General features: G+C 42.4%; 1 protein-coding gene across 5 annotated transcripts in view; it reads right to left on the reverse strand.

Moving 5' to 3' along the window:
• The window catches only part of ATP11B (ATPase phospholipid transporting 11B (putative)), a 265,918-nt gene that overhangs the window by 96,218 nt on the left and 142,681 nt on the right, over positions 1-27,019 (reverse strand). The window contains exon 1 of one of the 5 annotated variants that reach the window (XM_086844010.1): positions 16,350-16,471. The exons of 3 other annotated variants lie outside the window; for them this stretch is intronic. The gene's annotated coding sequence lies outside the window, so the exon portion shown is untranslated. Of the gene's footprint in view, positions 1-16,349; positions 16,472-27,019 lie in introns of those variants that run through there. One more of the 5 variants, XM_086844007.1, reaches the window with a different exon arrangement.

Genomic DNA, 27,019 nt, shown 5'->3' on the forward strand with positions numbered 1-27,019 from the left:
ACTTTTAATTTGCCAAGACCACCCAGTCTGTGCCATATTTGAAGTACTACACAGCAAATTACAGTGCAACACCATGTGAGTTACCAGAACCACTCGAGATCCCAAAACTTTGTGAAGAGATTTACCTTGTCCAGCCTGGCATGCAAAGAACATTGAGTGCAAAGAAATTTGAGGGGTTATAGACATATGGAAATTGGCATGTTAAACGCTGGCCTATGGAGCCATCTAGGCAACACTGAGCCAAATCAAATTGCTAAACCCTTTTTCCTCTTTGCCACAATTTCTGTTGGCTGGGCACTCACAAATGCAGTTAATGTCCAACCTCATTGCTTTGCAGCAGCTGGAGCTCAGTGCTGCCTTTATACTTTCCTGTTGCTGATGGAAAACATGGACTGGCCTCCAGACTTTCCTCTTGCTCCCTCACATTGTGAATTGCACCATGACTGGGGCAGTGGTGGAGCTTTGTCTAATGTGGGCATTTCACATGTGGCAAAACCAAGTGCTACATCAGGGAAATATTGAAGGAAGCAAAGTGCTAAAATCCCCTTTGCTCTTCCCTGAGTAAACTGGTCTCCAAAAGGCTATTCTGTCAAGGCACTGTTCTTGTACCAAAGTTTGGCCACACTTGGGCTTGTGTACAATACTGGGCACAGGAGTTCTTGAGTTGTGTGCATGATTGGGCTGAACTGGCCACTGTCCTGCTCTGGGCCAGCAAGGAGCTGGCACCAGTGCCCTCAGGAGCCCAGCATTTATGAAGATGTGGAACACACAAGGCATCCTTGAAAACAGCAGATCTGACCTAAAGGATTTTTCTGCTGCTAAAGCATCCCCATTCTGATGTCTGCACCTCACTTTCTGTGATCAGTGCTGCTTTGATTTGATCAGGATCATTTCACCCTGCAGGTCCCCAGCCATCCCAGCCAGCAGCAGCAGCAGGAGGATCCACATGGAATAGCTGGTGCAGTCCAGCTCTGCACAGCACTCAAGTCCCTAAATAGCAGCATGAATAGAAGTATTTCAGTTTGGACATCTGAAAACCAAAATGGGGTGGAAATATATTTAAATCAAGAGGTAGTTTCTGAAATGCAGAGTGATTCCTGATTATTTGCCACTGTTCACGAGGTTGTATTGAGAGATGCTACTTATTTCATCACTTTTAAAATGCTACACAAACATCACACAAATAACTGACATTTTGAGCTACATTTTGCTTTTGAAATAATTTTAAATAGTTCCATTTCTCATCTTAAAAAAAAATATTAATTTTTCTTCTAGGTTACAGACACTGATTAAGAGTGCTATATAATCTTTGGATTCATCTGTCCAACAATCATCTAATTAATTAATCATTGGTAATTAAAATGACCTCCTTTTGACTGATACCTGATCTCAGAAGGGATCAAAAGAAACTTGACACATGTCGTGTCATGTTCCAGCATAACCCACTACAGGTATTTTATCATGTTATGCCACATCTGGTTTCCAGAGAACAAAATCAACTGAGGAATAAATTAAAGGAGGAACCAGTTGTACACGTATCAGATCTAACCAGTTCAAGTACCTGGCAACATACAGGAGCAGGTGAACTTCCAGAGTACTTGTAGGACCATTGTTATCCCCAGAAACAGCACTGGTTTTGGATATGTTTAGACAGGGACATCTGATAATAGCATATTTTCTGTGCAATCCCTGTCGTACTTAGATGCTACAAGAATCCTCTTTAGAGAAAATCTGACTAAAATTTCAGCTAAACTAATGAGAAAAGCATCCCTCATGTTTTGCCTGTACAAGTACTGAAAGCCCAGGGACATTGAATCTGAGATGTGCAAACTGTGAGGAAAATGAATGGTCTGGCCATCCTATGGCTCCTGTGATTTTTCTTATCTCACATGGGATCTGCAGATTGACCCCGACCCCTCTTGTACTTCTTGGTCACTGCAGTGATGAGGGAAAAAGTCTCCCAGGTGGTTCAGATGAAACACCACCATGCAAATCTCAGTTCTCCAACCACACTAAATAATGCTGTTCAGGGAAAGCTGCTGCCCCCATCCCATGGACAGTCCAAAGCTCAGGGAAATCCATGTGCTTCAAAGATTCAGGGCACTTGGCTCTCATTTGCCTTTTTTAGGTGTTTTGTTCTCATAGATCCGCCAATGCACAGCTCTAACTTCACTTTTAAAATTAATTAAAATGTGGCGATAGCATTTATTTCTTTCTTCATGCATATTTTGTCAATTTTAGGAGGAAAAGCATTTTTGGGGAATGATAGTTCAGCTACAGAGTTGGAGTTCTGCCCTCTTCACAGCAGCAGAGTTGAACATTGAGTAACTTGATGGGTGAAAACAGAAATAAATATTTACTTGTTTGTTTTTTTTTTCCTGAGGCTAGATAGGATCTTTTTAAACCAAACATGAAACAAGTGAACCAAGGGGTTTTGGGGCAGAAAATCTATAGAATATAAGTTGTGGTTCTTCTTCCAATGGGATATTGGATAATTAATAGCAAGAAAACTGTATCCTGACTTTGGGGTCTGCATCAGCATCCTGGAACCAAAATGACCATAAATTAGCATCAATTATGTATTAAAGTTCCAATTAACCTGGCTGACACTGATATACTTTAACAAGGTACACTTAGATAAAAGAAGCAACTCTCTAATTACTTGGAACAGGACCTCCTGACCCATTCTGCTCTTTTATCCCAATGCCAACCTAATGAGGAAGGAAGTGTGAGACAGCAAACTGTGCAAAGCTGAAGCACCACAAGATGCCCCTTGGGAAATGATTTTAACTTCTTACTAATGGCTAATACTTTATTGCTCTCAGTGCCTTTTAACTGTTTTCAGAAGTGCTTTGGAGGCTGAAATTGCTAATGTTCATTTTAATGTGGAAGTCTGCCATCTAATGAAAGCCCTGGTCACATGTTCCTTCTCTGTGACACACCACATGCACATAATTTGTGATGGTGGCACCCAGGGTTGCTGTACACAGATTTAAAGTGTGCTCCTTGAAGTAAAGTATCTTGGCCTGAGTGATGATCACAGTTAATTTCACACCTTAACCAGAACAGTTGGTTTAAATGTATTTTTCAGCACTGAAATTTTGTGCAAAGACTGGGGGTAAAACCTGTGCCGCCTATAGGGAGAGCAATATCAAGGTGAGGGGTGAGGGTGGAATCAGGATGTTTTTTATAAAGCATCTAATAATGCACAACTTCCTTCTTCCTCTCCATGTTCCTTGAAACCAGATTGGTTCCTTGAAACTGCAGATACTATACCCAGGGGAATAAATCCACAAGCATCTCCCCTCCCTTACAAAACAGGCAGTTGTAGAGTGTTCAATCCAGCAGTCTGCTCTTGTTCAGTTTTGTTCAAAGCTCAACTCTTCTACCCTAGACTGACCCACCAGATTTTGAACATATGCAGTTATGCAAAAGACCAAGAGAGTTGCTTTTTCAGGTGTTGTGGTTTTTTTAAACCTCTCAAAAATGTTGTACTCTACCACTGAAGAACAGTTCCCCAAAGCAAGCCAACTCTTGTAATGAAAGCTGCAGAAGAACTAATTTGTCATTGAAAAATAATCTTTTGTCGGTGCCAATTCTTCTTCTGTATCTTGTTACCAGCACTTTAAATAGTTGGAAATGAATGATGTTGTTGACCCCTTCATAGTGGTTTTCCAGTGCAATAGAATTGGAGTCTTGACTTTCACACTTGATCTCCCACTAGCCACAGAAGTCTGACTTCTGTCCTTTTGGAGAAGAGGTGTTGGAGGAATCCATCAGAGGCACCTCCTAATTATAGTCACAGTCTTCAAAAGTCAGAGGGAAGCAAACTCGTCACTGAGATTTCAGCTGGATGGTTCCTGCAGCGAGTGCGTTCCTGGACCCTTGCAGTCAAAGGTTATCTTCCACGTAAGGCATGCCAAAATTTAAACCTAAACACATTGGGTCATGCTCTTCCCTACATGGAATTTTACTGCAGAGGGAGGGAGATTTTCCTCTAGTGCTGCTGAAACACACAGCACTGGAAGAGAATTTCAGCAGCTCCAAGCCTGGAATCATAACTCCTTTCTCAAACTATTATCTCAAACTATTGCTCCATTTGCAAAAGCGGCCAGCAGACAATTCCCCAAATTACAGCTTCTCCAGCAAGACTTTCAGAATTCCTTTGCTTTAGTTGGGAATTTCATCTCTATCATTTTCCTCCTAACTTTGAGCCATTCTTCCAAAGCCAGCAGAGAATGAAGACAAACCTAAAAGAAATTCTTTAGTTGCTAAAAGGGTCAGAGTCAGGTCATCTGCAAGATTTGAACAGTTCATCGATGCCCCAAGCTAACACTGCCATGTGCATTATTCTCCTCCCCTGCATTTTCTGCAGGAATATATCTGGATCATTCAAGTAGTTTGTGAAGATTGAAAAAAGTTATACAATCAATTTTGGCCTTTTGTGACATCCCCAGCGACTTCAGTAAGCCCTTGTGGAAAAAGGCCCATCCACAGTTGATACGTGATGCACACCCCTTGATCCAGCCCCATTTAAACCAAGGTCTAGTTGAAACATCAGTGGCAATTGAATCAGACTGACAGACTATTATATGTGCACCATAGGGGACTCGCTCATAAGTCTCTTGTGGCAAACATGCTACTTATACAGTATCCCATTCAGATAAGTGACCTACTTATTGGTTGCATGTTGTAAGCTATTTTGGCGAGAGCAATGTGATCCTTGCTGTTCTTTGCTTTGAGTAAACTTTAGCCTTTGGGTATAAGGAGAGGGAAGTTTGACATCCATGTAATAGAGGACAGCCATGTACATTCAGAGTGGGATTTTCAAAACCGTTCATAACCGGAGAAAGAATAAACTCACAAAGCTTTGATTATCACAGGAATACAGTCACTTAGTAAATATCTAGGTGGCTTTATTCTCTATCACACTGGAATGGGCCTAAGTCCTGGGAAAATAGGACAATTATTTGGTATTGCGTGGCTGCAGGTATACAGGAACATTAAGGAGTACTGCCATCACTATTTCTTACCATTTGAAGGGAAAAGTCCAATTTTATTAGACTATTAGTAGTGTGAAAAGAGGATAAAGGACAGGACTTCAACTTTTGCTTGTTTGTGCTGCTGATTAAATAAGTCCATCATCTTCTCTGCAAGACTTTGCTTAGGAGTGAACAGATGTAAAACCCAACACACCATATCCAAAGAAAAATGCCCTTTTAAAATGACACAGAGAGGGGGAAAAAAGTGTTGTTTTTGAGACCTTAGCTCTTTCCCTTCCAGCTTTACCCCTCCATTGTTTTATGCAAAGCAAATTGTCAGCAAACTGCAGGAAGAGCTGTCCTTATCAGCCCGGGCTGCCATGGCACACGTGCCTCAGCACGGGCTATAAATGCTCGCACACCCTGGCTCCCAGTCCAGATGACTCCATCCACTGGTGAGCAGCTTGTGAAAGCCCTTCAAAGCTCTTCAGTGAGCCAAGGGTGACAGTTTACTCAATCTTTTGTAGCTCCTCTGACCCTGCCTCGTTCAAAGGAAAGCTTTTTTTTTTTCCTCTTCCTAATTCCTCCCACTCCCACTTTTAGAGGAATGAGAGAAAATTTAAGTGCCCTGCTTTGACACTCAGCTTGCTGCTTGCGTGCAGTCAGGCCAGCTGCCTCCCCAGATCTCCACTGCATTGTCGATATGCTCCTCTTGTGCCAAGACAAAATTTATAAATAGATTTGCCCAGTCAGTAAGCCCTTTCTTTTTAGAAAGACAGGGATTCAGGCAAAAAGAGGATTATTGATAACATGCAACATCTTTATTATAGCAGAGACTGCTACTGCTACTATAGTTAAGGACCTGTCAGCATTTCCATTGTAAGATTTTTTTTTTTTTGTGCAAGGGTTTAACTTGGCAGTAAAAATTTAAATATACTTGAAGCTGGACTTTTTATTGCAAGAATTCAGCAAGAGTGTTAAACACAGGGCTCTCTCCTCTCCCTAATTAGCAGTGAATTCAATGAGTTTTAGAGCTTCTCTTGTGAATATGCCTCTCCTGTTTTCTGAGCAGTGGCAACACCTGATCCACTATCACGTATTATAGAGCAGAGAGAAGAGCACAAGGCAAACAGAGGGCCAAATCCTGCTCTCATTAGCAATGGTGCTTGAATAGCATTTGGCCATTACAGGAACACAGTTTTGGCTAACTTCCCATATTTTCATCTACCAAAAAAAACAGCAGAGGGAGATGCTAAAAAAAGTCCTTTCAAAATCATCTCATTTAGGTAGTTAATTTTCCTTGCAATGCATGCTGGTAGGACAGCACAATCTGCCAAGTGATGAATGTGTCTTGGGAGTCACCAGCCCCACCCCTCTCCCCTCGTAGTCTATGCCTCTCTTCAGCCCCTGGCAAATTGCTTAATTTCTGCTCTGCCTCAGTTTCAGGATTCAGGATGGAAAACAGTAAAACCCACACAAACGGTTTTGCACACAGAATTCATTCTGCGGCAGCTCAAGCACTTTCTGGCAGGAAATAATCCGGCTCCCTCGGACTTCAGCAGTAATTAGCCTGAGTGCAAAGCCAGGGCTTGTTACTGCAGAGTCCCTGGCACCCCCAGACTTGTGTAACTTCAGTAGTCTTGAGGACAGGACTGCTAAAATACTGCAGTGTGCACACAAGGGTTTCATAAAGCCATCTCTGCTTTCAACCAGGCTCACAGACACATGCAAGTAAGCAGCAATGTGTCCTCTGATCAATTTTTTCCTCTTCAGGTTTAAAAGAAGAGAAAGGAAATATTTGTGCATTTCATGGTTTTCACATCTTCTGGGGGAAGAAGAAAAGAAAAAGGAAAAATGAAAAAAGGGGTGTGTGTTAAAATTCAGCCACTGATTTTTGCTAAGATTTATGAAGAAAGAGTGGTAAATTGACTGGGGGTCTGCATGGAGGAGTGGTAGATGTATTTTCCTCTGCCTTGCTTCTCAGTGGGATGCTACATGTCTTTTTCTCACAACCAATACAGTAAAATATTTTGCTTTAAGGATCTGAACAACTTTTCTCCCTCTCAGCCAGAAGTTAAACCCTTAATATTAGGAGAATGTGGGCCTTCCTCAGGGTGCTTTAAACCCAGTGTATGTTACATAAAGTCCTTTACACACATGGCAAAAAGATTCTTTGGCTTGTGTCTGTCAACATTTGTATTTGTGGTCAACTGAGTAGTATCTTTCGTGTGCTGATTCCTACAAAAGAATAATACTCTGTTTTTTGTGTTGACAAGATCTTCAAATCCTACTGCCCCTCTGACACATTAAAACAGTGCATTTCTGTCTAGTTTTATTTTTATGATATGAGGATTTAGCTAAGACTTTGACACCATGGAAACTAGACACAGGACACGATCCTGTTCTATCTAAATATATCCCCTGACTTTCAATCACACTCTTGTCTTTTATAGTCCATGAAAACTGCTCTTTTACCTTCCTCCATGTAGGCAAGATTCTTGGCCAGCAGGATCACCTTGGGCCCACCCTTAGCTTTCCTCACTAGCCATTAACACTTCAAGAGAGAATTACATACACTGAGTGGAAGGGAGGAAATAGAGGAAAACAGGACCTGAAATGTGGTGTAACATCATGGAGGTAATTCTCAGATAAACTGAATGTTAAATGGAAAAAAACTTTTAACTCTCCTAAGAGCTAAATGCAACTTTAAGTAAAGCAGATAATCTTTTTCTTTGTGCTGTAACAAGAAAGGACTGTCTCTTTCTTAAACCACCAGCTCCACTACAGATCTTTGGTACTTTCTATTACTATCTTTGGGCATTAGTTTTTATGGCTAGCTACAGCTCACGGTTGTAACACTCATTTATACTTCTAATCTACAGGGCTACAAACATTACCATTATTATTTTTTCAAACCACCAAATTATCCCTTTGTTATAGTTCACACAGTTTCTGCCTGAGTAAAGGAGGTGGGAAGGACAAGCCTGAAATGCAACTTGATGAAAACAAATTTCCCATTTCAGTGTGGCATCAGATTGCTGCACTTCTGGAGACAAAAAAGCTGTACATGCCTCCTAAAATCAGCTTTGTGGGCTAATGTGGGTTTTCCTACCACTGTGAAATCAGGACACAAAACTGAGGCCACAGTCAGGAACTCAGTGTAGTTACTGGGTAACCCTGGTGCAAGTGAGGGCACACAGTCCTCACAATGCAAGATGGAGCTGCCTCTCCACTCCTTTCCACCAGACAGAGCAAAAAACTGTAGGAAGGCCACAAAAAAATCTCCCCTCCAAAAAAATAATGGGCTGCGTGGCTATTTTTGAACAGCTTGTTTTAAGTGTCAATGTGTGTTTTGCCTGCACAAGACAAGTGAGCTGATAGCAGAATGAAGCAGGCAAGACATGCAGGAGGAGTTGGAACAAATGTCTTAAATTTTTGAGCCTGTCTGTTTTGCCAGTGACCCATAGAGTGGGGAGCTGTGTCAGCTAATCACTCAGCTGGCCACTGCCAACAGACAAATACCTTGTGGTGACATCTGATGGAGTTGTTACACAGCACCAACCTTTCAGGGCTTGGAGCTGAGGCTGAGCCAGTGCCTGGTGCTTGTGCACAGCCCCAACAAGTGCAAAACATCCAAAAGTGATCAGATTAGTTCCTTAAAGAGCAAGTGTTTGTGCTTACTTGGGCATTTTTATCCTAAACCAGTGATGATTATTAACTGATTAAAGACGTAAGAGTCATCAAGAGTGATAGCACATTTTCAAGGAGCATGCAACAATAGCTCACTGCTTCTGTGGCTTTAACTGTAAAAGCAAATAATTACATCCTTTTCAAGGCTTGAAGAGAATTGCTTACAACTGTAAACAGAAACTGTGAGAATTCTCCAGCATAATACCGATTTTTAAATGGCCACTTTTCCTAAAAGAAAAAAAAAAACAACTTGCAACAGCTCTGCTTCAGGTGCATATTCAGGGACTAATTACTGATATGGACAGTACCCAGATAATCAGATGAGGCTCTGCTCATCATCAGGGTGTCTTGACCATGGATAGAACTGGCCCACAAAATTTTTTTTTATATCATAGCAGGGCTCCATGTGCAATGCTGACCACACAGAGAAATGCAGATGACCTCAGGACTGACTCAGTTCCTCTGTCATTACTCTACAAACCACTGCAGTGGCTTGTTCACTTTTCTTCTTTAGTGTTCTCCTGCGGCATCTGATCAATCTCATATTCTTTGTGAACTGAGAAACAGGGACTCATTGAAGATTCTGGATGCAAACCATAGAAGGAAAAGTGTGAATGCAGCTCTGTTTTTCTCACAAACCTTTTATATTATGATGGATTTTGGTGCCTGGGATTGATCTCTGTATAAGCTGCACAAACAAAACACAGGTCAAAAAGGACCATCCAACAAATAAACCTAATTATTGATACCTTCCACCTGACACAGTCAGCAGGGTTTTTACACCAGCTTTCTTCTACCCCAACTACTCTGGTGTCTGACACAATCTCCCCCAAAGTAGCAACAGAACCAGATTTAACTGGACTAGAGCTGAATGGAGCTTTGCAAACATAAGTTATAACCCATTCAGTAAACGAAGTTGGATATCAAAACTGAAGTGCTTTAAAAGCCCATTTTTAGCTGCTTACACAGGAACAGACTTGCCAACCTGTGAGGTATGAAGCGTATGTGGACTGTGGAACTACACCAAAAGTCCCTTTCACATCAGCAATCTTAAGCACTCAGCACTGAGCATTGTTGCTTTGAATGTTTCCAGCTCCTGAAGCAATTCCAGGCAGACATGCTGACAAAAGAATAATTTTATCAGCATATGGCTGATCACAGCATCCAATTCCACCAGTATGAAATGGCCCCGTAGCGCACACCAGCATTTCTGCATACAACTGGAACAGATGCTGCAGAAATCAATGTAATAACACTTTAATTAATTTTAGTGTCAAAGTCAAATGCTTCCTTATTTCCAGTTGACACGTCTCTAATTTCATGGTTGGCTCTATAAATTTTGGAAATGGGAGGAGGGTTTGAGGGTTAAATACTGCAGAAAAGCCTTAAAAAATGCAAGAGAAGCACTTCTTCATAGTATTCACAGCCTTGAAGCCATGTTCATTGTCCTCACTTTGTTATAAGTGCTCTACAGTCAAAGTTTAATTTTCACAAAACACACTGCTTGCTCCAAGCAGTCCTCTGGAATAAAAGTGCAGTAGCATCCTGGAACTCCAACCCTGCAACAAGATCTCATTGCAGGTGACACACTGGGCTAGGAGTCAAGAGACTTGGCTCCAGACCTCACTCTGCAAGCACTATTTTCTGTTTTTCTGGACATTCTGAGAATCTATTTACCACTAAAAAACCTCATTGCATCAGAGTGAGATCTTTTACCAGACAGTGCTGGTCAATGTTGTAGAGCTCCTATTCCAAAATGTTGTTCAGCAGATGAGCTGGACATGTGGAGGAGAGGAAACCTGTCCTTGGACAATTATTTTTTCTATTTCAGGTCACCAATTTTTCTATTTCAGGCACCAAGCATTATCTGTATATTACAACAGTGGAAAGGCTGCATGTCCTGCATCTCCTGTCATTGCCCTACTGTCCAGCTCCACAGAACAGGCAGGGGAAAAACAGTATGTTAAATAAAAAGGCACTCCACAAGGAAATATTGCACACTGACATCTGGTCAAGGGAAGTTATGCAACCTTTTAATAAAATAATTCTAGGAGCTGTTGACAAAGTTGTGTTCTGGGTAGCCTTTGGATCGTCACAACACTGAGAAGAGAGAGGGTGGTGAGAGATTGCTTGCTGCACAAAGTATTATTATGCTGAAATGTGTCCAGCAAATGTTTATTCCACAGGCAGGACCTACAAGTGCCTGTTGTGGTCACTTAGGCCTGAAACCCAAGATTTCAGTGATTTTGTCTGAATGCATTTGCCGAGAACTGGGTGACATTCACCAACACAGGCAGCTTCTCAGGTTTCAGCAGGAACTAATCTACCATCCTCCTGCATCTCTCACTTCCAGTGACCCAAACTAAAGAGCATCATGCACACCCCGCCTGCTCTGACACTCGCTGGGGTATCACCTCACAATTAGGACTCTGCCTCTCAAGGCATTTCATTAACAAGAGGTTGCCAGGACTCTGCACACGTTGTCAAACAAAGAGTGCCCTGATCACAGCAGGCACTGCCACAGAAACCCCCCACCCCTCCAGCAGCCTCCTCCCATCTTGAAACAAAGGCAGGTTGAGGGAGAAGTGATGGGGATGGGAAGAAGGGAAACCTTAGCAATGCTTGAGCAAACACATTTGGAATGAGGCTTAGGTTACTACACATGTCAAGGGGTTTTTTTTTCCTCCCCCTCATCATGTTGGCAAACTGTTGATGACCACAGGCATGGAGGGCTCTCAACAGGAGACCAACAGATACCGGAGGCAAAAGGACCTGGGGGTTCGTTCTGTAAAGGAGAGCATCTGACCAGGCACATCCTCTGGGGGCTTTTGTTTGAGGGCTATGCTTCACTAACAAATCCTGCTGCACTAAGATTCCAGGCTGCAGATATCCTAACAAAAACAAACCCAGGGTACTACCTTTACATCCAAATGATTTCAGGGAAGAGCTGTTAACAGCAGGATGACAAACACCACAGTCCTTGAGCTCATGTGTGCAAATCTGGAACAACTGCTTGCGTTAGGATATCACACAGAAAAATCCCACAAATCAAACACAGTAATACCAAGTGCTTGTATAGCGTGTTTTACCTGCAGCTCTTGGAGCGATTACAAAGAGAAATGAAGAAGAAAGGCTCATTACCACCATTTCATAGATAAGGAAACTGTGGCACAGAAAGGAAGTGATTTGTCCTGCAGCCCAGTGGAAGAACAGGGCAGTCAAGTCAAGCCTCTTAAGTCCCAGTCCGATGCCCTCTCCCCTGAACTATTGTAGCCGACTCTGACCCTGCAGGAACTTCACATTTGTCATTATGCTTTATACCTTGATCATGAGGCTGGGTGTCTTCAAAGCACTGCCCTCAGCTCCTTGGCCAGGAGAGGAAAAAGCTCCCATGTACCTAATCAAATATAATTGCCATTCCCAGAGAAAAGAGATTCCTTCTCAACTCCTCTGGATGATAATTCACCCTGTGTTCAGGTGTAAATGTAATGCTATATGTAAGCCAAGATAAAAGTAGCTCCTCTGACCACTTTTAACTCAACATCCCTTATGCAGTAAATTTCATACACAGCTATTGAAATAGTACCAGAAATTGGCTGTAATTTTGTTGTCTATTAATATAATTTCATACAGCAGTTTTAGAGTATTCTTACTAAAACGTAGGCTCCAGGGAAAGCTTGTTTAACAATAAAAGCCTTTCACCTTTAAACACACAGATAGCAGAGAATTAGTTTAACTATTGAACTGCAACTGGGGGACAAGTTTGTACCAAGGCACGGGCCCAGCACCCTTTGAGGCTCGGGTACAGCACTGGTACCTGCTACAGCTGCAGTTGTGTCACATGGGAACAGAGAAATAGCCAGGACAGGAATATGGGTCAAAATCAGCACTTAAAAGTTAACCTGGAAAACAGTAAATCACCAGTGGGTATTCCAGAATGTGAGCACAGAGTGCTTGAAAAGAGGGACACTGCTTAACAAGTCTTCAGTGTCACTCCTACAATCAGCAGTGTGGGTTTAGGATGCAGCATGAATACAACCTCACGAGACACGTGAGAGCATCCTGGTGGGTAGACAGCAGGTTTCCTCCCCGTGCTGCTACCAAAAGGTCATTGCTATGACCAAGTCACTCAGTTAAATTACTGAATGTGAACAGTTAACAAATAGGGCCAGGGAGGAAGGGATGTTTTCCCTTAGGTGCCTTGTGTAAACTTAGAGCCTGCTATGCTCTAAAGGTGGCCATATGTGACTTGTAATCCAGGCCAAAAGCAGAAAATCACAGGATTAAAAGTGGGTGGTCAGATCATTCATTTGACTTGCAGGGGAATAAAACCCCATGATATCTGCTCGTAGACGACAAGCAGTTTTGCAGAGAACAAAGAAATCTCTCTCACAGACAAAATTGGTCTGCCAGGAACTGAGCCCATCTAGCTCCTCACCTCCCCACCACCCTCCCCATATCTTCCCCTCTAAAAGGATCTTTTCTGGGATTCAGGGAATGCATGTTTATAAAATAGTTCCATTCAATTAGGGCACAGAGTACGGCAGCTTTATATCAGAGGCAACCCAGAGCGAGAGCTCTGTGGAAGTGCAGGTACATGGTAATGATGACAACCCTGCACTGGTTGTAGTGTCATCACCTCTTATTCTTAATCAAAAGGCTTCCAATCCCTTCTCGACGTGTGCACTCGGAAATGAAGGGACTGCTGGAGCATCATTTGAATGTGGCAGCCCTAGATAATGATGAAACGAATAAAAGACTGACTTTTTTGTTTAGGTTTGAGGAAAGATTCAGGATTCCTCTCGTGAAAAGGCAGCAGTTTAATAGCAGTGAGGCAGAAGGGCTTCTCGTTATCCACAGAGGCTGCTGTCAGCACAGCACTAATGGCCACGGCTCGGGCTTCCCCGGAACGCTCCCTGTGCCGTGGTGCCCGAGGAACCTGTGTGCCAGGGGCTGAGTGGAGACTGCTTGAGACACTTGGCCTGGGACTGGGGAACAGCACAGGGCTCAGCTGCATAGGCTTTCTCTTGTGGAAGAAGCAGGGACAGCGTTCCTGGGCTGCCCCAAGCAATGCAAGCCACACAAACCCACAGCTGGCTGGCCAAGTGTGGGGCCTGGGCACCTCTGCCCCCAGTAGCTTCATTCCCTGCTGGGGAAGCAGCTGCTTCAGAAAATGTGATGCTGCACACAGTGGAAAGGCCATGTAAATCAGCTATGGGGCAGGAGTTACTTCCATGAAGTAGGGGCCTTGGGCAGGCACATAACACCCCTGGGAAGCAGCCCATTGATAAGCTGCACGTTCCCATACACTGCCCTGCAAGGCTCATTTTGATACTGGATTTGGATGAAAGGAATGGAAAGCAGCTAAACACTTTGCTTGTCCCTGTAGTATTTATATAGGTACACATACCTCTCAACACAACCTTCTTAATACCTCTTGATATATGTTGTTACAGTATCTTTTATATACTCCTGGTAGCAGCCACTGTAAGTCTTAGGATCTTTTGTCTGAGGGAGGTCAGGAGCTGTGTTGAGTGACCTACTGGATACCTGCTGGTTCCATTTGGGGAATACCAGTTCCATGCTGGGCAAGAGTGGTAACAAAGGCTTTTTGTTTTGTTGATTTGAAAGAGCATTATTTTAGAAAAGGAAGTTAATTAGCAAATACTTCTTCAGTGACTTAGGAACCCAGGGAAATAATTTTTGTTTCTATTTCATTACTGGCCTCTTTGTCTACAACTAAAATTTTCACAAAAATAAATTTTGACTTATGCAAAATTGCAACTATCTTTAGGAATTTGCTCACCCTTCTCAGGCATTCACATTTATCTATACCAGAGATAAATACACAAATCGAAATTCAAAACAACTTCTATTTGACATCTGCTAAAGTTACTCTGTTCACTGCAGTAACATTTGTCCCAAATGCAGAGCTGGCAAGGTCAATAGTTTCACTTTTTGTGCTTCAGCTACATTAATATAACAGTTTGCCATTCCTCTCTATTACTATATACGTTCAAAGCTTCATGAGCTATCATGAGCAGCCTGATCTCTGACACACAAGACATGTTAACAACAGCTTTTCCCATTCAGAAAGCCAGCAAGGAAGAGAAGTCAGACCTTTCAATGTATGTTAAGTAACAAATATAAGATCTCCATGATGTCCTACATGATGAAACACCTTACAGCAGGTTAGAAAAGGAGGTATGGGGAATCAATACATTTCTCCTCACAGTTACATAGCTGCATACATCACCACTTTTAACTTCACTGTCTTCAATCCAGCCCACTGTGCCCACAAGTAATATCATAGGGACAAGGCTATAGAAAAGCCAAGGACATTATAAATGAACAATGTGGTTATTCAGTGCATACATCTAGGGTTAGGGCACAGTGACCAGCCACATGAAAAGCCCTGAACACTGTGGTGAGATTTCACTGCATAGCAATACCTGTTAGTTTGAACCTAATAGGAAGAAACAGCTGATAAATCAAGCTTACAGAAGTGTACAAGAACATGTGTTTAGTCAAGAGACTAAATGTAGTCAAGCATAAACACAGAACAGATATGTGCATGATTTCAGGATTTCCTCCCCCCCTCCTCAATCACAAAACCATAGTGAATGAATTAGGATATTTGGTTTATGTGGCACAGTTTGGTAGTGGCAGGTGGTCTGCAGGGGTGACAAGAGGCCAGGAGCTGCCCCAATATCAGACGGAGCCAGCTCCAAAAAGGACCCAGCCAAAACTAATCCCAGCAGCAATGCTGGTGGCATCTCTGTGAAAACTCATCTAAGGAGTAACAAACACTGCCCAACAGCTACAAGAGAAAGGAATGAGGAAAAAGTGCAGAAGAAACTGAGGTCTGCATTGAAGGAAGGGGAAGAGGTGCTCTAAGAGGGGGGCAGATTCCCCACAGCCCATAGAGAAGGCCACATCCAAGTAGGTTGTTCCCCTGCAGCCCAGGAAGGCAAACATGGAACAGGCAGCCACCCTGCAGCAGGGGCCTGAGCCCTGAAGGAAGCTACAGCCCATGCTGGAGCTGTTCTTGAAGAACTGGTGCCACACAGGACAAGTTTCTGGGGGACTGCATGCCATGGGATGGATGGCACTCTATGCCAGAGCAGTGGAAGAGTGCAGGGAAAGAGTGGAAAACAATAAGTTATGAACTCCCTTATCTCCCTGTGCCAAATATGGGGAGGGGGTAGAAGAGTTGGCAATGAAGGAGCAAGGTGGAGAGAGTGTTTTTATTTCTTACTTTCCTTCTCTATTTTTAAATCGAAAATAGAATGTTTTCCCCAAAAACTAGTTATTTCAGTTTTGTTGGTGATGTGTATTGGCAAGCAATCCCCTTCTTAACCCATAAGTTTTTTTACACTTTGTTTTCTTCCCCTGCCCCATTAAGGAAATGGAGAAAGAGTAACTTGGTGGGCAGAAAGCCCAGGTTATTCCACCAGAACAGCATTGGGCCCTAAATGTGGAAGTACAAAACAAAGCTCCACAACTCCCTAGAAAATGAGGTTTACTCCAAAAATATGCCTTAGACCAAGAGAAGTAGAACTACTGTCCAAAAACCAAACCAAAACAACAACAAAACCAAAATTAAAGTTCAAATAACTACTATTTTTTTAAAACTGTAAGCAAGTGAATTAATGCATCCCATTCATTGGGTCTTACCTTTTTAAAAGTTTCAGTGCTCAATTTCTTTTTTTTTGTCTCAAATTATTTCTACTCATGTTCATTTCTGACAAAAATGCTTCTGTTCCTCCTTTCATAGCCTCTCCTCCATCCTGGTACATAGAAAGTGACCTCACCTGTAGGTTAATAATCCCAGCACCCTCTTATTCTATTGGTCTGCTTCTTCCTCAATCATTTTCAAGAGAACAATTAAAAGGCTCAGCGAACTCACAGTGCTCTCCATCTGATTTGCAGGTAGCTTGGTGAAATGCACAGCAAGGGGTTGGCAGATGAATGTACACATGAACTTCAATAGCACAAACTGCTGAGAAAACATTTTAATCTTGGATTATAATAACCATTTCGGGTTGTGCTGAGACTGTTTCCTAATCACTTCAAGCTTCATCAGTCATAAAAATGTCCATTCACTTGGGCGTGAGTTTTATGAAACCAGCCTATGATCTCATAATAAATTTCATATAAACTAGTTGAGGATCAGCCCTGATTATGGACACAGGAAAGATTCAGCAAACACAAGACATGAGAAAATAGACTATATTTGTATTGTGCTTTAGTTATTAGGCGATCAGCTGAAGAAATGCTGAGCTGAAAAAGGCCATTGTATCCTTAACTGGGTAAAGAAAAAGCGTCTCTTCCTATAGCAAACACCTTCATGGCAATAAAGAAGCTGGGTCTTCTCCTATGTTATATGACCTTATTGGTATTGATGTGTTTGCTGCAGGAAAAGATGCTTCTCCAAAGTGTGATGAGATCCTCCTCTCCCAGCACTGCTGGGTGGGTGTGTGCTCTTACCAGGGTAAATGAGCGTCTTGGTTAACCATAAATTAACTGCAGACAGTTCAGCACCCTGCTTAGCTGTAATCCCCTATTTGGATTAGTATGTTGCTCCAATTGCATGTGCCATTTTGGGTGCTAATGAGTAAAATACAGTGTATTTACTTACACTGAATAAACATCTTGTAATTAGTACTAACCCACCTTATTGCAAGGCTGTGTTCTCCCACAGATGCCAGGAGCTATTGCTGGTGGATAATTGCAAGGGAATGTTTTGGCCACAAAACAGCAACTTTACAGCACAATCCTTGTAAGCACTTTTGACAAAACCCATGTCATCACCAGCCTCTCATGATAAGGATCTTCCATGGAAACTCCATTGGGACACCTGGGGAATGGAGCAATGGGAAAAAAAATAAATCTTTCTGAAGAAGCCTAAAACTGACCGAGAAATGATGCTTCTGAGGTATTGAAATGAAAAACTTCGGTGGAATTCAGTGAATTATGCAAGCTTAAAAATATCAGTATGTCAAAACATCAGATTTACGTAATGCCATGTTCTGCTTCAGGAAATTCCAGAGTGTCTTCTCTAGAGGCAAAATATTTCAAGGCAGAAGAGTCAGTGATGTAGAAGCCAGCAACCAAAGCACTTTGCAGTCCTGGTGTGGGCAGCACTCCCGCGGCAGCCGCAGAGCGAGCACTGTGAGCTTCTCAAGGTGCTTCCCACAAGGTGCCAGTCTTAAAGCTCAGTGACAGAATTTTAACATCCCTGCTCGTCACTGCAGCAGAGCAACCACTAGCCTTGTTGTAAAATAGATGTATTTTAAGAGCACTGTCCTGCTTTGTTCTGTCCAGAGAAGAGATTGGGAGTGGAACTGTAGCCAGACATTGCTCACGCTTCATTATATCCTTTCTCTAGGAACCATTTTTGGTTTTCCATTATTTCTTTCTGAGTGTAGTAAAAATGCTCTGGAGAGGCTCTAGTGTTTTGCAATGTCAAGGAGCGCAGCTGACCCAAAAATACAAATTTCAGGCTAGTTTAGAGCAGTGATAAAAAACTACATTGTGCTTCTGTTTCCTTTAGATGTCTGCTGTGCTCCCAGACTCAGGAAAAAAACAGAGGAGAACAGGACAGAAATTAAAATTTGTTGCAAAGAAGGTCTAAATTTAGTCAAGAGAATTAAACCCCAATGTGTAAACATAAATTAAATGTGCCTTCTTCAGAGGTGGAGGATCCATAGTCATGTCACAATAAAGTTGTTGGTCATGGGCTGAAAATAAGGTAAATTTGTGGCCATGACCGTCACCTCTCAAGGTAAGAAAACAAGAATGCTGCAGCACTGGGAGTTGACTCCTGTGGGGCAGTGGTTTAGCAGCTAAGCCTGAGGAAAGCTCAGCCACCCCACTTGGGATAGGAAATCCCCACCTGAAGGAATGACAAAATGTACAACCCCCTGTCAGCAGATGGTTCTCACCTGTGCTCTGAGGCACAAAGTGAAATAGAGTCAGCAGAAGTGATCATCCTGATTTTTATTTTTAAAAAAATATACATTAATGTTTAAATACAGCAGGGCTGCTACTGATTTTTTTTCTTTACAGTAAATTCTTTGTCCTCCATTTTCAGACAGGTCCCCAGTTGTTAGCCCAGGAATGTGGGGCTGTTTCTGTGGAAGCTCCACAGGAAACACTGCTGTCAGCTGTCACAATTGCTGTTTATCTCCCTCGGTGGGACACATGGCATGAAGGAGGCTGGAGCAGAGGGCTGTAGGAGTGGGGTGTCCTCCTGCAGAAGGAGAACACCAGCACCTGGAGCCCCTCACTGCCACCTGTGTTCTGCTGCTGCTGTGCCAAGGAAGAGGAACTTCAGCCAGTGAAATGCATGGAGAAGCATCCTTGGAAAGAAAAATGAGCAGGTATGAATGGGTTTGTTGAAGTACAGTGGGTAGAAGCACAGCTCTGAATTCCCTGGATGTGTCAGCAAAGGCCTTCTGAGAGGAACAGTGCTGGGAGAGGGGAGATGGAAGGCATCAGACTCCTCTGGCTTGGGATGCAGGAGCAGGTCTAGTTTCTACTTCCTCTACAGAGGTCTCAAGCAGTCCGAGTTTTTTGGCTGTAAGAATTCCAGATCAAGTGGTATATTTTTCTTCCAACTTTCTGTCTCATGTGGTTAGTTTGTGTGCTGTTCTGGTGAGCAGTTGCACCAGGGCCACAGTCTCAGAGGGGACCTCACTGCTGCTGGAATACAAGTTGTGCTAGAAAGATTATTCTATGACTGTATGAATTTCTTTTCCTGCCATTTAGGTTGTAAAGTGCTAGCAGTGTGCAGTAGAAGATTTTCAGGCTATTGTGCTTTTATTTTGAACTCAGATCTAGATCCTGTCACCTGCAAAACACTGCACCTAATGCTTAGTAGGGTGTCATGTCCTGCATTTTGCACATCTGTATCATTAGCTGGAGAAGAGAGGGAAAAGGGAAAGAACAAAAAAATCCACCTTTGTATTACTAAAAACCTTTCAGTGGTGTTTATTTAGTGGGAAAGAATGATTAGTAATTTTTAGTGAACAGAAATTTTCTCCCTCATGTGACTTTTCTGCATTCCCTTAGAGCTCACAAACACAACCGACCTGCCAAATGGGAGGGAAAAGCTGAGACAACAAACATTAGATTTCATCTCTTTTATTTTACTATTCTTAAACATCAGGTCTAATCAACAGAAAGAATACAGCCCTTTTTTTCTCTAAATCACTCAGTGTTTATGGAAGCTATGTAGTTATCTATAGATATCCATAGATTATGTATAGATATAGATAGAGGGAAGAGGAGAAAGCTCATCTAGATATCTATATAAATATAGATGGATATAGATAGATATAGATATATAGATATCTAGGTGTGCTTTCCCCTGTTCCCTGCACCATTTAGAACTGAACAGAGATGAAAGAAACCTCTTGGTTATGCCAATTTCCCCCTCTCTCCCCTCCCTGTGACATGCTGAGGAAACTGTACTCTGGTTTCTAGGGCTGGTTTTCTCTGCCCCATTGTACAACAAAAAAGTGATTATTTTTAATGTGATCAAGAAAGAAGCATTTTTTCTGTTCTCCTTTTTCCAATTGATTCTGCTGCAGGAGGGATCTTGCTTTATTGTATGAGTGAGAAACACGGGGCCAGATTCACACGTGGGTAACTCCTACTGATGATGCTGGACTTACATCAGGGATGGATTTGACCCATGATCTGTTATTTTTTTTGCCTTAACTGCAGCTCATCTGCAAAACCTCATTACACCTGGTTAGACTAGAGCCTTGACAAACTGTGTGGCCTCAGCATTTGCTTTTATGAATCATCCCTTGTCTCATATAAAGAAATCCAAGACAAGCTGAACACGGCTTCTTAGTTTGATGACAATCACACACTTCACCCACCTCAGGGTTGTGTGTCTAATCCTTTCCAGGAGCTGGGAAAATATTCTCATCTTAAACCATCCCATTTAGTGCTGCTTTTAGAACAGGAATAAGAATATTCACTGCATTTACTGTAGGGAAAGGTTCTGGAATTATACCATTGTAGACCGAAGTCGTACACATACAGAAGTGGTGCCACCTCTTCCTGGCTGCCTCTTTAATTTCCTACCCTGCTAGCCAACCCCAAGGAGCAAAAGGGAAAATTAGTCTACAGCCAGTGAGTCTTAAACCAGTAAAGCCAGCAGCAGTGGTGGGTTTTCACGTGGTTGTTTCACATGAAAATGATCTGAGATCTGCTAACACTATGGAGATGTCACTGAATGGCCCTGTGTGAGAGCCAGCTTACAAAGCTCCAGGTGTTTTCTCATGGTAAGGCACAAATTCCTCCAGTACTGCATGTGAACTAGTAATAGAAATAAAAAGCTTATTTCATAAGCTGGAAAATCTGACTGGGCAGCTAGGAGGGAAGCTGAGGAAACATGGAGTCTTTCACACTTTCTCCAGGCCTCCTCTTCAAATTTGTTGAGGTGCTCAAGCTTGCATCATCCCATGCCCTAAGCTGAGTCGCCCTGAGACTGAGTTTATGAGGTAAACAAATGCTGCACCAGCTGAAAAGCAGATTTAAACAGGGAGCTTCAGAAAGATGATGAGTGGGTTTTGTTTTGTTTTTGCTTTTGAGTCAGAGGAAATGATAATCTCTTCAAATTTCCCCAGTACTCAGGAGCGTGTCTACTCAGTGGCCATCTTGAAGGATGGGATGCAGAGAGATTGGAAGTACCTTGGGTTTGGTTTTTCTTTATCCTTTTTGTTTTAAATGATCATGATGCTGATCATTTAAATGGGTAAAATATGGCATCTCACATGCACACACACACACACACACACACACAGACACAGTTTTCTACAACCAGCTCAGCTCCTCAGCTTGATGCTTTCCAGGGATCTTCATTTGACTGGACAGTCTGAGGGATGGATGTTAATATGATGATATTTTTATATAATTTCCTGGCTGCCAGAGATTCCTCATTTACTTGGGCAATTCAATTTGACTTTTTGCCTCAACCCTCACAGTTGTCAATACTTTATTGAGCAAAGGAATTATTATCACTTTCTCTTTGAGAAGGGAAATATGATAACTGTCTGATTTAGTAATGGTTTGACTGTCTGAGAGAGGACAGGTAAGAGAACTTCTCAGAGGTCCCAAGAATAAAAGCACTGTGGGAAAGTCAGTGTAGAACTCAGATTAATGGAGGAGTAAACTGAGGCACAGAGTAACCAAAATGATGTAACAAAGTCTGTACCTGCCAATGCCCACAGCAGGGACCAGTAGAGGATGGTGCCTTCCACAGATTCAGTCGGTGGGAACTGGTCCAAAAAGACTGGTATAAAAAAGAAACATGAAATAGTTTGAGGAAAACTGCTTGAAACTGAGCAAATACAGTTATGCCAGTGTTTGTTTTGGAAACACAGTGTATGCTCAGGTGAGAAAGTGTCCCAACTTGCAGCATATTTTAGCTTGCCTGTAAACAGAGCTCCTCTGGGCTTTACACGAGAATCACTTTCCCTTCTTTGGAGAAGAATGACAGACCATCCATTTGACAGATGACAAAAATGGAGAAAACAGAGGCCAAACACAAACTTAGCAGAACTATTTGCCATAAGAATCGATTGCTATTTTCCTCTTATTTGGAAGATAATTAAGTGCTAGAGCTCAGGCTTCCTGACCTATGGAAATAAGATATTTATCATTTTAACTACAATTCCAACATGTACATTCCTCAGGGTGCTCTGGCTTATTGCTGTTGACCAAAGCCACATCAATGTAAGACCTGGCTAGAAATGTTCAGTCTGAGAATGTTCACAGCCAGCTTGCTGGAGTCCAGTGATAGAGCAATCCTGCTCTTCTCCATGACTGGTGTCTATGTTAAGAAGATGCTGATAATACCCTGAATTTTCACCTGGGTTTTCCCACCTGCTGCTTCTTGGACATGGAAGAGGCATCTCTAGTACCATGCTTTTACTCTCCTTCACATTCTTGTCCAGTGTGAGGAAAGGAGTAGGGTATCAGTGGGATTTTCAGAATCAAAATGCAATTGTAACAAACTGCAGTGATGACCTTACAGGGAGAGCAAGAACGGGCATAGGTAGTGAGAGTGGAACATAAACCCTCCACTTTCCACCCAATCTGCATGAAGCCAGCTGAATGCCAGTCTTTGATTTGTTTAGAAACCAAGTTACTTCTCACCTTTGCTTCTTTAATCCTACCTCTTTCTTTGCCCCAGGAGTTTCTGTGACTCTGATAAGCTCTTTCTATTTTTGTCTCAATTCTGTTTATATTTATTTCTTCCTGCAGTGCTCTGGTTCAAATTAGTTTTGACTCCAAGGGATCCTGACAGCAAAGCTAGTTATAAAGCAGAAACCTAAGTGCTGCAAGTGGTCTTCAGGATATCCAGCCTCAGTTTAGTGTTCAGGAGCATATCCTTCCTTCTGGAGCACTTTACTCGTGGTTGAGGCTATCATGTCCTGATTTTCTAACCTGTTATTTCTAACTCAGAAGGCTCTCCAAGGCTTATCTTGTCTCTTGCTTTCCCTAGGAAGCTTTCTTCTAAGGTATCTGCCATCCTCGAAATTATCATCCCACCCTCTCAGGATGAGAGATTTCTCCATGGACTTATACTCTTTCTCCTCCTTTCCAGTACTCTCTGCCAAATCTCCCACCCCCAAGGACTTTGCAGTTTTGGGTTTTTTTAAGCTTTTACTGCTCAGGAGCCTCAGCTGATCACATGGCAGACACCTCCTGACCTCCTCTTATTTTCTGTGCCTGGAGAGAGGCAGCTAATGGTGCAGGAGATGATGTGGAGTCCAGAACACCTTTACACATGCAGGGAATAAATATTCCACTCCAGCACTGAGCTGGAGATTTGGTTCTTCCCTTTACAGCTGGTGATGGGACTGGATCTGTGCCCACGCTCATGACAAACGTCCCCCTCGGTGCTGGCCATCAAATCCTGCGACTTTGGATTTGCAGCCATTTGGCAGCGATCCCACTGCTCAGTACAGGGCTCCTTCCAATTTGAGATAATATTTTTTTTCTAGGACAAAATGGAAAAACCACGCGGCCAAACTTCTTCCACAATTTGAGGAAACCGATGCCGGTTATCCACTAGGTGACACTGTTTACCTACAGATCTTGTCGAATTTGTGTGAAACTCCACAAATCTTTCAAAAGTAGCATACAATATGTTTTGCTCTTAAAGAAAAAGGAGACTGGTTGCAGAGGAGAAGGAAAATGGGCTGTCAGTGAGGTATAATTAAGGGCAAACCTACAGTTATGAGACTTTATGGTCTGGTTTCAAACTATTTACTAAAATGCATTTTAAAAGCTGCTTTTTATCAGCCCCATTTCAAAGCCTTAGGAAATTGTTTTATTTAAAGAAAGAAAAATAGAAAGAAAGGCAGGCACTCACCATCAGCACAAATCTCAGCCTGGCTCAGATTTTGTCTTGGAGAACAGTGTGAACAGAATTGCCTGGTGGCAGAGCCAGGGAGGAAGAAGAAAACAGAAGAATTTCTGCAATCTCATCTGAGGAGAGCGCAGTGGAAAACTGCTCTCCAGCCTTGCAGACATTTCAGAATTTTTCATTTTCTCCCCAGTCTTAAATAGAACCAGAATTGGTAATCTCAATTTCTGAAAATTGGTTGTCTGAAAGAGACAAAAACTGGTTAGATGCTGATTTGTTTCATGCATAAATATTATTTCATCCTTGATATATTTTCCCCTATAGAATCATGTGCTCCTCTCTGAAAAAGAATAAATTTCATTATGAAATGCTGACCAAGTAAAAATGTTTAAAACTGAAAATTAGGTGGGCCAAAATCAAAAGCTTCTCACAAGGTTTATGAGCTTTTAATTAATATTTTTTAATTAGAAAAATACAAATCTATTTCTTCACACTAATGGCACTGGTGTTAGGGAAGTCTGTGCTAAACTTAGCTGTGATCTGGGAATCACACTTGCAAGGAAGCCGGATGAGTCTGTTTGAATTGGGCATGCATTCTGGAAAAACTTTGGAGAATTCCATTCTTCCTTCTCATTTGTGCTGCTGACAGGCCAAAAGAAACACTTCTCATCTTCAGCCTTTAAGTCAGGCTTTCAGAAATACCAATGCCCTGCAAGTGTCAAGGGAGGTGTCTGGGGAGCATGGGATGTTCAGGATCTCTAGGAACAGGAGCACAGGGAGGACTGCATGGGAACCTTCCAACCTCATGCTCTCCCACTGTGAGTCAGCCCTTTCTATTTTTTTGTAGACACAGCCCGTAAGTAGCTTATGGTTGGTTAGTTCATGTTTAAACATGGCCATAGATCACCTTTAATTGCACTGTCTAGTCACATTCTAATATAGGTTTTGACTACAGTTCCAATCAGTCTCACGAAACACAAATTTGGGGAATATTTCTGTATGATATTGCTCACACTTGCAAAGGAAGATCTTTCCCCCATCATTTTGGCTAGTGGGCTTTTCCCTCCTGGGTTCTGAAGGAAAAGACTAGCTAAATTAAAGCTGGATGTTTATTTTCTGAAGGCCTTTTCCTCATCTGCCTTCAGCAGATCCTCCCCTCTGAAACCCAGAGGTGTCCAGCCTTGGTTTACATCAGTGAGGGAGAACTTCAAATCTCTGAGGTGCAAACCCACTTCCAACACACTGTGTTACAGCCAGAACACTGTCCAAATACCCCAACCAAAGCAAGATCCCCCTTGTGCCTTCTGCTGAGCACAGGGCTCTCTCTTCATGTCTGAAGCTGCAGCTTCAGCTGAACCCCTGTAGCTCAGAGGTTTTCTAGATGTTTGCAGATCTCGGGAAATATTCTACTGCTGACAAAGTTTGGTTCACCAGCAATAATGATGGAACAAGAGGCAAGTTTTGCTTTAAAGCTCTTGTGATCAGAGCTTTAAAGCAAAAGATGGGAGGGCAAGAGAGGTACAGGGATGCTCCAGGGATTGTGCCCCTGAACCAGGAGCAGAATCGAGGTGTGCATGGACATCCTGTGGAGGAGGCACAGCTGCACTTCCACCTCCATCCGTGTGATTTGCTGTGTGGCTCCTGATTCCAGCACTGCCTTTTTGAAAAACAACTGAAGAATTAATTGATAATTGTGCAAAAAGCCTTGAGGGTTGGACAAGATAATAGTAGTTTTCCAAGAACCTGGAAGACGCTGAAAAAGTTTTATAGTGTTTTTGATGTAAAATTATTATTTTTCACCACTGTTCAGTGCACACAGTAGCTGCTGGCAAAGATTCAATGGTTAGGTGGATGACATGCTATTTTTTACATTTTTAAAGTGGCTTTGGGGCCTGACTCATACACACAATACATGGAGCAAAAGAGGAAGAGAACTGGTGTTAAGAACTAGTGAAGTCCCCTGTTTGTCTTGTGGTGTGGGCAGAAACAGATTTTATTTAGACTTTATTAGTCCCTAATTGGACTTTTGTCTATGTCACTCTTCAAAAGTTTTTTCTACAGCATAAAGAAATGCCCAGGAGAAGGCATTGAGGTTTAGGGCCTTGTTTTAAGCTGTGGAACAAACCAGCAGAGAGGAGCTTTCCCCAACAATGTTGCTCAAGCTCAAATCTGAACATGTTGTGTATTTCAGCCCCCACTGGGGCTCTCCTTCCCCATGAGTGCTTCAGACAGAAAATATTTCTAGCAAAATAACTTAAACTTTCAAGTGAAAGCTTTGTAAGGCAAAGTAGGGGGAGTGGGAAAGGAGAAAAAGGAACTCGTTCTCCAGAGAGCTGAGTCCAGCAGGCTCGTTGCACGGGTGACACCTTCCAGATCTGAGACTGCACCTCCGAAGGCAAAGGGCAGGAGCTAGTTTGTTCAATTTTGAATATTTGCATATCTCTTTCTCTCACTGCATTGGTATCAGATCTGCAACAACCTATTAAAGCTTTCATTTGAATAGCCATTATATGCCTGAGAATGGAGACTGGGCTCCTTGGGGGTGCTTAGGAATAAACAAATCATTTGTGGCACATGTGTTGTTCAAGCTTCAAGCAAGGTAAATGGAAAATACAGATTATGGTGCCTCAAGTCCTCTCCATTTTCCCCACTTGTCAAACATTCCCAGATTCTTCAAAAGAAGAATCTAGCCATATTATTAGCAATAAAATGGCTTATAGCTGAAATTTTGAAAAGATTTAACAATGTTCTTTGCAGGAATTGTGTTTCTCATTACATAAATCTCCAGGCTCTCAGGCAAACCACCACCACCACAGCGAGCCATTATGTCCTGCTGTGGCGGTGTCTCCACTTTAAAAAGGTAAAGATTCAGGGCTTTTTGACTTTCTTGTTTTCCATTCTTATTCCTTTTAAAGAAAAAAACCCCACCACAAACCCACAACAAACCAAACAA

The sequence above is a fragment of the Cyanistes caeruleus genome, chromosome 10 (assembly GCF_971803275.1).
Source record: "Cyanistes caeruleus chromosome 10, bCyaCae1.hap1.1, whole genome shotgun sequence".
Taxonomy (NCBI): domain Eukaryota; kingdom Metazoa; phylum Chordata; class Aves; order Passeriformes; family Paridae; genus Cyanistes; species Cyanistes caeruleus.